This window comes from Mobula birostris, unplaced genomic scaffold (assembly GCF_030028105.1).
Source record: "Mobula birostris isolate sMobBir1 unplaced genomic scaffold, sMobBir1.hap1 scaffold_911, whole genome shotgun sequence".
In the NCBI taxonomy this organism is placed as follows: Eukaryota; Metazoa; Chordata; class Chondrichthyes; order Myliobatiformes; family Myliobatidae; genus Mobula; species Mobula birostris.
The window spans coordinates 18,285-32,522 of record NW_027278628.1 but is presented as its reverse complement, the minus strand read 5'-3'; the positions used below and the strand labels follow the sequence as shown (position 1 = coordinate 32,522).

Sequence of the window (14,238 nt, the reverse complement as noted above, 5' to 3'; positions counted from 1 at the left end):
TGTGCCTTGTCCAAATTTGCTTTGTGACCCTTAAGTAATCGAGCAAATAAAGCACATCATGTTCAAGTTGATCTGCGGTATCAGATGCAATCAAGGAATCAAGGCATCCTCCACAGACAGTATAAAAATCCAGTCAATGGCTGGCAGGTCCCTCAGATGTTGCCTTAGTACCATGTGGTAGACAATAGGACTGTTGTGCAGCCCTTGTGGTAGCCTTGTCCACTGGTACAGTTGTCCATTAACTGACAACCATAGTTGACATTAAGGTGCTGGCTTCAGGGAACTGAAATTATTAGTGGATCTGCCAGCAGAGGGGTTAACTTGTCAATACACTAAATCCACTGTCAGTCTCCAGGTGCCATTCACTTTATTAGGCCAAATGGACTGTTCGATAAGACCTCAAATGGGAGCCTGTTCTTCCAAACAACTCTTGTAAATTTTGTTCGTCTCCTATGTTGTCATCAGCTCTGAGTCAACTGTCTGGATTTCCTGACAAAACAACATAGTAGCCAGAATTTGGGTGCCAGCATGTGGGTGCAATCTGTAAATGTTCTTAATACGCTGAAGTTCAGACCAAGCTCTGACTACCTCCTTTTTTTGTTGGGTATGTGGAATTTCTTTGGATCATTTATCAATCTTTTCTGGTTCAGGTGGTTAGAAACGTAGAAACATAGAAAACCTACAGCACAATACAAGCCTTTTGGCCCACGAAGCTGTGCCATACACGTCCTTACCTTAGAAATTACCTAGGGTTACCCATAGCCCTCTATTTTTCTGAGCTCCATGTACCTGTCTAGTGGTCTATTAAAAGACCCTATTGTATCCGCCTCCACCACCGTTGCCGGCAGCCCATTCCACGCACTCACTACTCTCTGCGTAAAAGAAAAACTTACCCCTGACACTTCCTCTGCATCCATCATCAGGGATCCGCACCACCCGGGTCATGCTCTCTTCTCGCTGCTGCCATCAGGAAGAAGGCACAGGAGACTCAGAACTTGCACCACCAGGTTGTGGAACAGTTATTACCCCTCAATCATCAGGCTCTTGAACCAAAGGGGATAACTTCACTCAACTTCACTTGCCCCAACATTGAAAAGTTCTCACAGCCTATGGTCTCACTTTCAAGGGCTCTTTGTCTCATGTTCTTGATACTTATTGCTTATTTATTATTATTATTTCTTTCATTTTGTATTTGCACGGATTGTTGTCTTTTGCACATTGGTTGAGCACTCAAATTGGTGTGATGTTTCATTGATTCTATTATGGATTTATTGAGTATGCCCACAACAAAATGAATTGCAGGATTGTATCTGGTGACATATATGTACTTTGGCAATAAATTTACTTCACTTTGAACTTTTGAATTCAAGCAGTTTGAGATAAGCTGATTAAAAGGATTGAACCTGTCAATATAGTTGGACCACAGTTCAGCTAATACTGGTAAGGAAGACATGTAGAAAAAAAAATATGAAGCAAGGGAATGTATTGAAAGCTAATGATGCGAGGTACAATCTATCCTCAAATAAATCGTAAAGGGGCAGTGAAAACTTATGTACCAGTCTCCTTTCCTAGGCAATACAAAGGAAACCCATCAACAATGGGATCTAGTGATGGAAAATCAACAGATAAGTGGGGTGGATCTAGACAACCGTGAATACACGATAATAAGAGTTATGATTAAAGGACAAAGCATAGTTAACGATTGGACCAAGGAAATAAGAGATGAATACAAGAATGGGAGATTCTTTAAAAAGTATTTAATGAAGTTGTTGGTTGGTTGGCATCCACGTCTCGAAGGACAATGGGTGATGATGATCATAATCACAAGCCTGGGCGGAAGGTATGGAGATCCTGAGATGCCCAGTTGTCAAGATCTCCCTCTCGTCCTCACCAGTAGTCCAAAGGAAAGCTCATAAAGCAATACGTTTGGCACCAGCTTGGCGACAGGTGCTGTCAGAAGGATGTTCAATGATGTCCAGCTTCCTTAGGGGCTCCACTGCGGATTTGCTGTCTGAGTTTACTCCCATAAGCCCTCATCTCTCCTGAGGCTGCCCACAAGGCAGTGAGGCTGTTTACCCATAGCTGGGGATCTGGTTCATGAGCACCAGGGTGTGCCCACACACCAGTGAGGCTGCGTGCTACGTGTGCAGGGGCCAGACCTCCTCCCCATCCTCTGTAGTTCAGTCTGAGTCCGAAAGGAGTTCAGTTTCCGTGTGTCACCAGCGAGGAGGCACCACATGAGGCTTGTTGTTGGAGAGGCTATGTGCTGGTAGGGAGAGACCTACACACTCGGCTCTCCTTTTCGCGAGACTGCTAGCCAGCGGTGGAAGCTGAAATTGAGAGCGACAAGCGCTCCCCACTACACTACCACTCTAGATGTGTTACAACAACCAGCTTGACAGTATTTTACTATATATTACTAAAAAGGCCAAACTAAGTTAGGATAAAGAATGCAAAGAAGAATCTGAGTGAAATTGCTAAAGTTATGAATAATGAAAGAACCTATAAAAACTTAAGTAACAAAATGAAATTGAGTTTCGAAGAGCTGGAAGATAAACCTGTAAGTAATGACAAAAAGAACAATATTGAATACTTTTTCACAATTAATACCATGGAAATTATGAAAAACATGACATAAACCACAGGAAGGAACCAAAAAGAATGAAAATAAATATAAGGTAGAAAGAAGAAGCAGCTGTTAAAAGTCTCAAGGAGGATTGTTCCAGATGGAATTCACTTGTACATACTGCACCATCTATTATAAAGAATCACCAGCTGGTTAAAATATTGCCAATCATAGGAAAGAAATCATAATTTTTTTTACAGATGCAAAAGATAAACACACCAGGAACTGAAAATAAAATAAACAAGGCCTGGATTCTGATGAGAATCAGATTAAAATCTTTTCAATGTTTTCTTACTACCAATCATAAATGCTTGCGGGAAATTGGCATTTATGTTGGCTATTGAGTAATAAGGGATCACTGTCTCATTTACATAATGGGCTATTTTGAATTTTTCAATTCTCAAATATTGTATAGGCAAACTTGGCTAGTATAGGGAGCACCAAAGGTTTCTCCTCAATTGGTGATGGCAAGTGTCCTTTTTTGTGGAAATGTGACTAATTTGTCCAAGTTTGACGATTTGCATTTTTATAAGTCTCCAAATCACTAACCAATGTCCCAGTGACCCACTTTAGATAGTACATATGATGTACCAGCAGATAATCAGATAATTGTGCTAATTTAAAGAGATTAAAACATTGCAAGGAAATATTGAATGACATTCAGGAATTTTTTCTGAGCAGTCTACAGTGACATAATAACAGAGAAAAGGGCATGGAAAAAAGTACCTACCAACTGAGAGAGATGAAGAGGCTGGTGTGAGGCATAAAACAGAATAGTCCAATGGGCTGAATGACATTTTATTTTTGGTGATGCAGACTGTGTAATTGAATAGAATTTCTTTTATCTATCAAATAAATAAAAATACTTAAATATAATTTAAAGAAGCTGGCATCTTGGTAGCTAATGTTTTATCTTCTAAATCTCTATAATCCATCCAGATTAAATTAAATCATGAATTTAGTTTGTGACTACTTAATAGATAACAGTTCATTCATGGATTTGCAAGAGGTCCAGTGCTTATTACTATTCAGCAGTAGCGTTTTAATTAATACAGAATAAAAATTGTTATGCGTTTAGATTCCTTAAACAGTGGACAGATCAATTAACAGTTATATAAATTGAGACAAGAACAGGAGTTTATAGGTTAAGGGTGAAAGGTGAATATTTAAGGGGAGCCTGAGGCAGAACTTCTTCACTGAGAGGCTGGTGCAAATGTGAACAAGCTACCAGCGGAAGTGGTGGGTGCAGGCTCGATTTCAACACTTAAGAGAAATTTGGATAGATGCATGGATGGGAAGGATAGTCCAGATGTGAGACAGTGGACTAAGCAGAATAATTGTTTGACATGGACTAGACGGGCCAAAGGGTTGTTTTTGTTCTGTAAGCATGTAAAACTTATATTTTTGTATATTACAGACCAGCAACCAGCATCCAGGCTGACTAGAGCTGATTTGGACGAGCTCACCTTTCTGAACCTCTAGAATGATTAAATCAATGAGATCATAAGTGATCTATACACTAACTCTGTGGATTTTAATTCATTTGCTGAACAAGAAACCAAACTTATTTTTGTTATTTTCAATTGCTCCCTCCATGTTTCAGGTTTTCACTCTCTGAATAGTCTGGCTCTAATTTTAGCCCCCTCCATTTCAGGACTGTCATCAAGAAGAAGAAAGATTCACTGTTTCATAAATCCTCATAATGAAAAGGTGGATACTCCTAAATTCTTCTCCTTATGTGGAGATTGCAGTAAGGCAAAGGTTAAAATAATGTGCTGATAGAGACAGTGTGCAGACATTGTAACAAAGCAACACATGGCCTTGAGAACCTAGTTCCCCTCTTCACAGGTTGGGACTTAAAATCAGCAGACAAACCTAGACGGGATAAGAATGCATAGGATTATACCACACACACTTGCTATTGGACAGTAAGTTTACTAATTCCAAGGCAATTGTGACCTTTAACTTGGGTTTTTTTTCATTATTAATACCTGAAAAAAGGAATTGTGAGTGGTAGCTATTGTATACATGCAAATAATGGAATTCAAAGGTGCACAAGTTTCCATTGGATCAATAACTGTATAAAAATCCCCATTCTGATATGTCAGACATTTTAATTCCACGTCCCACTCCCATTCCGATATGTCACTCATTTTAATTCCACGTCCCATTCCCATTCTGACATGTCTATCCACGGCCTCCTCTACTGTCAAGATGAAGCCACACTCAGGTTGGAGGAACAACACCTTATATTCCGTCTGGGTAGCCTCCAACCTGATGGCATGAACACTGACCTCTCTAACTTCTGTTAATGCCCCACCTCCCCTTCGTACCCCATCATTTATTTATTTATTTATTGTTTCTTCACTCTTTTTTCTCCCTCTGTCCCTCTCACTATAACTCCTTGCCCATCCTCTTGGCTCCCCTCCTCCTTTCTTTCTGCCTAGGCCTCCCATCCCATGCTCCTCTCCCTTCTCCAGCCTCGTATCCCTTTTGCCAATCAACCTCCCAGCTCTTAGCTCCATCCCTCCTCCTCCTGTCTTCTCCTGTCATTTCGCATCTCCCCCTCCCCCTCCCACTTTCAAATCTCTTACTATCTCTTTTTTCAGTTAGTCCTGATGAAGGGTCTCAGCCCGAAACGTCGACTGTACCTCTTCCTATAGATACTGCCTGGCCTGCTGCGTTCACCAGCATTTTCTGTGTGTGTTGCTTGAATTTCCAGCATCTGCAGATTTCCTCGTGTTTGCGTTTAAAAATTGACAATTTTGATTGGAATTTTCAATACAGTTTGGTGACAGGGGCTGAACTGTTGTCCTTGTCCACATGTAAATAAAGTGTAATTAAGAAATTAGTTAATGTTGTCCAGTTAAACATTAACAATGCTTCAACCCCAGTACACCCACAAAAACATGTAGATATACCCTATGTTCTAAAAATAGTGACATACATTAATAAATGTTTCAGTATTTAATGGAAAATGATATTAGCTAATAACTTATTTTTATTGAAACTTACGGGTTGTAATTGGTTTTGAAATGACAAGATGCAGTTGTATAAACAAAAACAACCTTAAAATAGAACAACGCATCACAAGCAGCCGGTTGGCTGAAGTGCATGAAAGCCCATTGCGGTACTGTACAGGCAATGATTGGTTCCGCAATGTCTACGTGCATATCTGGGACAACTTACAGAAAAACACAGCAAGCCAGCTGATAACAAAGACTGAATGCATTCTGCATCTTGGTTCCAAATCACCCCAAAGTTCAGAAATGGTCCGATTATCCTATGCCTGGTCTCAATGGCTTTTGAACTGGAAGACAGAATTACAGATTTCCAATGGCCTGCAGGTTACTGCGTTCATAAAGTTATTACTCAGGGAACATGGATGCAATTAGTTATCTTTCAGCATTGGTAGAAATGCTACCAGAGCAGAGAAGTGGTCCTGAATGAAGCACACTGCATGAGTCATAAAATGCAACCATTCAACGGATCAGTGATCACAGACGATAATTGCAAACACTCAGTTATGAATTGTCAGATAACTGTAACACCTTGAGCATCACAACTTTTAAAAATTGATTAAATTAAAATTTTTTAAAACTTCAAGAAATTGACTTATATGGAGAGGCAGATAGATAAACAGCCATCAAGTTGAAATGCTAACTCTTCCATGCTACAAAAGCTTTAAAGATTTTCCAAAATTCAGAATTCCACCTTCCTTGGCATGTTGCTTTAATTCTTTGCCACACCACATTATGGGATATCTACAGTATGATTCTTTAATTTTGTTGAAACATCACTGAACACTATTAACAACATTTCTCTTTCCAAGATCTTACATAACCTGGCAATTATTTCCAGCACTTGAGTTATTTACACTTCTGCATTAACGTACAAGGGCGAGAAAGAAATCTGTGTGAGGGCAGGAGCCATTAAAAGGGGCAGGGCTCGCTGCGTGTGAGTTTCACTTGGAAAAGTGAAAAGAAGTTCGATTTAAATGGAGCAGCCATTGTTGGAGTGGACAGGGTTGGAGTGGGTGAATTGAGGCTTTGGCTCAAGAGGCTTCAGCAAGAAGTGGCTGAGGCCAAAATTTACTCCTGGTAAGCTTCTTTTCTTTCTTCGCTATTACATAGGTAGAACAGCAAGAATGGAACCCCGGGCAATTGTGTGCTGCTCCTGCATGCTTGTGGAAAGTCAGGGTGACCCCTCAAGTGTCCCTGATGACTACACCTGCAAGAAGTGCATCCAAGTGCAGCTCCTTGCAAGCCACATTAGGGAACTGGAGCTGAAGCTGGATGGCCTATGGATCATTCCAGAGAAAAGGAGTTGATAGATAGAAGCCACCAAGAGACAACCACACCATAGCTGCATGAGGCAGATAGCTGGGTGACTGTCAGAAGTGGAAAAGTGAGTTAGATAGATACATTTATACTGAACTTTGTACTAAGTACACATATATCACCATATATGTTACCCCTGTGGCTGTTGTCAATAATAAATATACCACCTTGGATACTGTTGGGTGGGGGTGGGATGAACTACTAGGAGAAAACTGCGAAGTCCAGGTCTTTGGCACTGAGCGTGGCTCTGTGGCTGAGAAGTGAAGGGGGAGCAGAGGAGTGCAGTGGTGATAGGGGATTGAATAGTTAAAGGGTACAGACAGGAGATTCTGTGGATGTGATACTCTGGATGGTATGCTGCTTCCCAGGTGCCAGGTTCAGGGACAACTCAAATCAAGTCCACAGCAGTCTTAAGGGGGAGGGAGAGCAGCCAGGCATAGTGGTGCATCTTTCTGCCAATGAGATAGCTGGGAAAAGAGAAGAGTGAATATAGAGCGGTAGGAAGGAAGCTAAAAAGCAAGACTTCAAGGATAGTAATCTCTTGACAGTTGTCTCTGCCACATGCCAGTGAGTATAAGAATAGGACGATATCACAGGTGGAACGTGTGGCTGAAAAATTAGTGTGGGGAGCAGTTATTCAAATTTGTGGATCATTGGGATCTCCTCAGGGGAAGGTACGACCTGTATAAAAGGTACAGATTACACCTGAACTTGAGAGGGACCAATGTCCTTGCGGGCAGGTTTGCCAGAGCTGTTGGGGAAGACTTACATTAAGTTGGCGGGGAGTGAAAACGAGAATGATAGGTCAGATGATAGAGCAGTTGGTGTAAATATAGATTCAATGTATTGAGAGACTGTGAGGAAGGATATTCAGTGAATGGGGCATAACAGTCAATTGGATGGGTTGAAGTGTGTTTCCTTTAATGTGATAAGTATCAGGAACAAGGGGTGATAAACTTAGAGCATGGATCAGTACAGGGAAATACGATGTCGTGGCCATTGCTGAGATTTGGCTGTTACAAAGGCAGGAATGGCTGCTAGACATACCTTGTTAGTACAAAAGTGGTTAGTATTTACATGGGAGACTAGGTTCGATTTCACAGTGGGGAGTTCCGAAGATTTTTGAGGTGGCACAGTAGGATAGCGATTAATGCAATGCTGTTACAGTATCAGTGATCCAGGTTCAGTTCCTCTGCTCATGACTGCATGGGTTTCCACAGGGTGCTCCAATTTCCTCTCACATTCCAAGGACATACAGGTTAGTAGGTTAATTGGTCATGTGGGTATAATGGGGTAGTGTGGGCTTGTTATCATGCTGTACCTCTAAATAAATAATAGGGTGGGGGGGTAATAGAGGAGGGGTGTGAAATTGCCAGTCAGGGATAGTATCAGTAGGGACACTGTTGATCAGGGTTGACCATGGATGTTGTGTCCTACTGTTTACACAAGCCAGAGCAGTACGATATGGAGACCATGCATCAGGCTCCCCCTCTCCACACAGCTGAGGAATCCAAAGGAACGGCAGAGACCGATACCGTTTGGCACAGGTGGCATCACAGGGGTTGCCAGTCAGCATTGTACTCAACATGGGATGGCCTTAGTGACTCCAGCTCTGGATTTTTTCCTCAGAGTTTAGTCGCGAAGCCTTCCCCATGAGGGGTATAGCAGCAAGGCAGCGGAGGTTTGAAATCAGTTTTCCTTCTAGATGAGGTACCGATCATGGCTGACCAGGGGCTCTGCCTGAAGCAACTGGTTGTTAGTCACCAGTAACCAGTCTTCTCCCCTTCTCCTGTCAGTAGAAACAGTTCCACTGGGCTTAGTAATTAAGCCACACGTGAAGGCTAGGAGCTGGACTTGGTTGCAAAGGTTATTTGAGAGACACGGCATTGGGAGCATTTAATGGGTATTACCACTTATCCCCCCTACCCACCTCTGGCTATGGCGACCTTAAGGAGCCCAGAACTGTAAACAGGTTGACTAGAGGAGAGGCTTTATAGGACCGGTACTACACAATGACCCTGATCAGGTGACATATCTCAGTGGGTGAACATTTCGGAGCTTATTTACATAACGTGTGTCGAATCCTTCCTGTCGACACCTTCTGCTACATCTTGCACAAATGAGACCACAACTCCCTGACCTTCAGCATAGCCTTGGATGGTAGTAGACGGTATGGGGAAGTATTTAATTGGAAGAGGGCGAATTATAATACTATTAGGCAGGAACTTGTGACCATAAATTGGGAACGGATGTACTCAAGGAAATGTGCAATGGAAATGTGGAGGTTGCTTCGGGATTACTTACATGGGTTTCTGTATAGGTTTATCCCATTGAGTCAGGGAAAGAATGATAGGGTAAAGGACCATGGTTGACAAGTGAGGTGAAACATTTAGTCTAAAGGAAGAAAGAAGTATTCTTAAGATTTAGAAAACAAAGATCAAACAAGGTACTGGAGAGTTATAAAGTAGCCAGGATGCAACTTAATAAGGGACTTAGGAGAGGTAGAAGGGAACACGAGGTCTTGGTGAGTAGGATTAGGGAAAACCCCAAGGCCTTTTATATGTAAGTATAAGGATGACTCTTTCCCCGTGGGTTGTCACCTTGTCGTGGTGGAGAAGCTTATGTGGTTCTGTGATCCCGAGAGCAATGGCGTCTGGAGCTATGCTCCTGGTAGGGTCACCCATGGCGGTAAGGTCGAGGGTGAGATCCCTGACGAAGAACAATCCAACCAAGACCTCAACGGTGGAATAGGCGGACAAAGTTACTTCGAATTCAACGGCTGTGAAGGCGGATGGAGGCTGCAACAAATCCATCAGCTCCAATCCTCATGGCTTCCATGCCATTGGAATCAGTTGGTTGATTTGTAAAGTATCGTGTGCTTCTTGGAGCGCAATGTCAAGTACACGTTAAACAAATACATGCACAGGCGTCTTCGCTCTGTGGGCCACTTCTTCAGAATGAAGACCATCATCCTCGATCTTGAGGGATAGCCACAATGATAAGGATGACCAGAGTGAGGGTAGGACTGATCAGGGATAAAAGAGGAAACGTGCCTGGAGTCGGAGAAGGTAGGGGAGGCCCTTAATGAACATTTTGTCTCCGTATTCACCAGAGAGAGGGAATGTGAGGTCAGCTTAGAACAGGCTAATGTGCTGGAACATGCTGAGGTTAGTGATGCTGTAACTTTCGAAAAGCATTAGGATACACAAGTTCCCAGATTACTACAGGAAGTGAAGAAAGAGATTGCTGCACTGTCGTCCATGATTTTTGAGTCCTTAATGACCACAGGAGTAGTAGTAGTACCAGAAGATAAGAGGATGGCAAATGTTATTACTTTGTTCAGGAAAGTGAGTGAGGATAACTCTGGGAATTATAGACCACTGAGTCTGACATCAGTGTTGGGCAAAGTATTGGAAATATTTTTTAGAGAAAGGAATTGTGAGCATTTGGAGAAGCATAGTCTCATTAGGAATAATCAGCATGGCTTGCTGAGGGGTGGGTCACACCTTACAACCCAATTGACTTTTTTGAGGAAGTGATAACACAAATTGAAGGTAAAGCAGTTGATGTGATATAAATTGACTTTACTAAGGCACTTGACAAAGTTCTGCATGGTAGCCTCATTTAAAAATCTACAGAAATGGGATCAAGAAAAACTTGCATGGGGATTCTGCAGGGAGCGCTCATGGAGTGAGGTCGTCTCTCTGGCTTCGCTCCATTCCCGTTATCCTTTTTAACCTATGATCTCCTTGATCTAATCAACTTTAAGTACACCAGAAGACTTACTTTATCTCTCTGAATTATCGATTAATTGACTTCCTTTTGTCAATCGCAACTTTTGAGCTTAAAGAAATGAGTACGAGATCTAAAACCAAAGATGGGAAAGACGCTGCTGGGAACGGAGGAAAGAAGAAAGGTGACTCTAAACCAACGGAATTAACTTACGAAGTTATGGTGAAGTGTTTGGAGGAAATGTTTGAGCAGCATCGGATAAAATTATCTGAAAGTTTAACTGCTCAATTTGAACAACATCGTCAAAGCCTTAATGAAGATTTAAAATCAATCACGGAATCTTTGAAATTCCTGAATGCTGATGTTCAAAAACACGATGCAAAAATTTCTGAGCTGGATACTAAATCTCAGAAGACGGATACAAAAGTTGAGATCTTAGAGAAGAATCTAGCTTCGACTACTAAACAGCTCCAACAACTTAAATCCAAAGTTATTGATCTTGAGAATCGATCGAGAAGACAAAATTTACGTTTAATTGGCCTACTCGAGGATGTTGAGGTTGGAGATCCTGTAATATTCTTTGCTCAACTTTTAAAGGATTCGTTCGGTTCAGTTTTTCCCAACGATCCTCCATTACTCGATCGCGCCCATCGTATACCGTGGGTAAAGTCGGCAGCGGCTGTTTCCAAACCCAGACCAGTTATTCTTCGTTTCCATTATGTTAATGTTAAAGAACAACTTCTCCAGATCGCTCGTCGACAAGGGATGATCAAGTATCACCAGCATTCCTTCAGGATAGTTCAGGACTACAGTCCTGAAGTGAAGGAACGACTGACTTTTAAACCTTTAATGTCGGAATGCTGTCAAAAAAATCTCAAACCGGCACTACTGTATCCTGCACGACTCAGAATCTCTCTTCCCGATGGAAATCGTCGTGTTTTCCACTCTACAACTGCCGCTCGGAGCTTTTTGGATGATAATTTCCCATCTGATACAGACACCCTCTCTTAATCTGTGTTTGGTGCTTTCAGCACCAATTTTTTTTTCTCTCTCTGGTGTTTTTCTTCAAAATAAACCTTCTACTACTGTGCGATGAAGGTTTTATATAAGTTTAAGATTTTTGTTCTTTGTTCTTTACTATAGTGATTATTCTATAACTTATATAGAATATTTATCTTCTGTGAATAACATCACTTTCCCTTAGTTAACCTTTTGTTTTAATTTATCCTTTTTTGTTATTACTAATGATCCGATCCGACGGTCATTTGTAGTTATATGCTTCCTATTTTTGATTTTCGCATAATTAAAATGGAGACTTGTCTTTCTTTTTCTATAATTTTTATTTTTTTTCGGGACGCCATGTTCTTATGCTTCTTCTTCCCATAATCCAGTTTTCTTATTTTGGAAGCGTTTTTTTATTTACTCGTTTATAATTAACTAATTATATGCACTGATACTGGTTTCTTTTATTTTATATATTTTAGTAATTTTTACTATGGAGACTAATTTACAATACTGTTTATTTTTCACATATTAGTCTTTGGGAGGTCACTTACCTAACATATATTTTTGGAGTTGCCCCGTGCAGAAATGGGTTTAAAGTTAATATTAATTAGCGCTTTCTTCAGCCTTCTTTGGCTCAGTTCGGGTTTCTACTTGGGGTTGGGGGAAAGGGTGGTCTTTTTCTTTTTTAATTTTTTCTATTGGGCTGATTCAGAACTACAAAGATGTCCCCAGTGTCGAGATTTCCGGTTCCTCTCTAATCATGTATTCCTCTTCCGATTTCATGAGCTCACATTATGGTTAACCCCTTACTCACCAAAGGGTTAATTTTTAGTTATGGCTCATTCTATTAATTTTGTCTCTTGGAATACAAATGGTTTAAACCATCCAATAAAACGGAAAAAGATTTTCAAAATATTCCAAAGACTGAATGCTCATATTATCTTTGCTCAAGAGACTCATGTAAGGAAAGAGGACAGTCAACGCTTCTTTAAGTTTTGGAAAAAATAACAATACCACTCAAATGCTCAAGCCAAAATTAAAGGCGTTTCAATTTTTATTGATCCCTCAATTACATTCATTCATCAAGACATCATTTCAGATCCTAATGGCAGATTTCTGTTAATTACGGGGGTACTTTTTAATAAAAAGGTCGCTATGGTTAATGTTTACGCTCCAAATGTGGATTATCCTGAATTCTTTAAACATTTACTTACTTCCTTTCCCAATTTAAACAAGTATATGTTGATAATGGGCGGTGATTTTAATTTATGTTTGAATCCCATGTTGGATAGATCCACAAGTAGTCCGGCTTTACCGAATAAGTCGGCTACTATTATCAACTTTTTTATGTTGGATGCTGGGATTTCAGAAATTTGGAGATTTCTACATCCAAATGATAAGGAATTCTTTTTTTCACATGTTCACCGTTCTTTTTCCCGAATTCATTATTTTCTGATTGACTCTCGTTTGATTCCATATGTAGTTGATTGTAATTATGACATTATTGCTATTTCAGATCATGCTCCATTGAAACTTTCCATCAAGTTAATGGATACCTTTTGTACTACCAGACAATGGCGATTTAACCCTATTTTGCTTCAAGATCAGGACTTTGTCAAATTTATAAAGGAGCAGATTGATTTCTTCTTTTCAACTAATACTACGGATGAAGTTTCCAACGGAACTGTTTGGGACGCCTTTAAAGCTTATATCCGTGGTCAGATTATTTCCTATTCGGCCGGTTTGAAAAGACGTATTAATAATGAAATACTTCTACTGGTTGATAAAATTAAAGAAGTTGATAAAAAATATGCTATTTCTCCTAGCAAGGAGCTGTGCAAACACAGAGTTGAACTCCAATTGGAACATAGCTTATTATTAACATCCTTGATCGAAAATGAATGAGAACTAGAAGTGATTTTTATATTCATAGTGATAAATCGGGTAAATTACTGGCTAACCAATTGAAATTTGATTCGGTTAAACGTCAAATTACTAAGATCCGCAAACGGGATGATACTTTCACAGTTGATCATGTTGGGATAAACCAAACCTTTCAAGAATTTTATACCTCTTTATATCATTCTGATTTTCCTCATGATTCTAATTTCATGCATGATTTTTTAAGTAAATTGCGTTTTCTGAAACTATCTCCCGAAGATTGCCTATCATTAGAAACTTCCATTTCAGAGGAAGAAATAATAACTGCAATCTCATCATTAAATTCCGGTAAAGTACCCGGTCCCGATGGGTTTACAGTGGAATTTTTAAAATTTTTTTCCTCCATTCTTTCTTCTAAGTTGTCTAGAATATTTAAGGAAGCAATTAGTTTAGGTAAATTACCACAATCGTTTTATGAAGCCTCTATTTCCTTAATTCTTAAAAAGAATAAAGATCCTACGGATTGTGCATCCTACAGACCGATATCTCTTCTGAATGTAGATTCAAAAATTTTTTCAAAAATTCTAGCTACTAGACTGGAGAAGGTGTTACCTCAAATTATTTCCATGGATCAAACCGGATTCATTAAAAATC

General features: G+C 40.3%; 1 long non-coding RNA gene across 3 annotated transcripts; it reads right to left on the bottom strand.

The window, feature by feature from the left end:
• Positions 1-1,742: 1,742 nt before the first annotated feature.
• On the bottom strand, positions 1,743-12,601 carry LOC140193832 (uncharacterized). Of its 3 annotated transcripts, none has more exons than XR_011884957.1 (4): positions 12,255-12,601; positions 5,816-5,936; positions 5,278-5,440; positions 1,743-3,471 (listed from the first exon to the last, which is right to left on the bottom strand). It is a non-coding gene; the product is annotated as an uncharacterized lncRNA (long non-coding RNA). The 3 variants fall into 3 exon arrangements; XR_011884956.1 differs by lacking the exon at positions 5,816-5,936 and having other exon boundaries at positions 1,743-2,558; positions 3,357-3,471; positions 12,255-12,597; XR_011884955.1 differs by lacking the exon at positions 5,816-5,936 and having other exon boundaries at positions 12,255-12,586.
• Between the last annotated feature and the right edge of the window lie 1,637 nt (positions 12,602-14,238).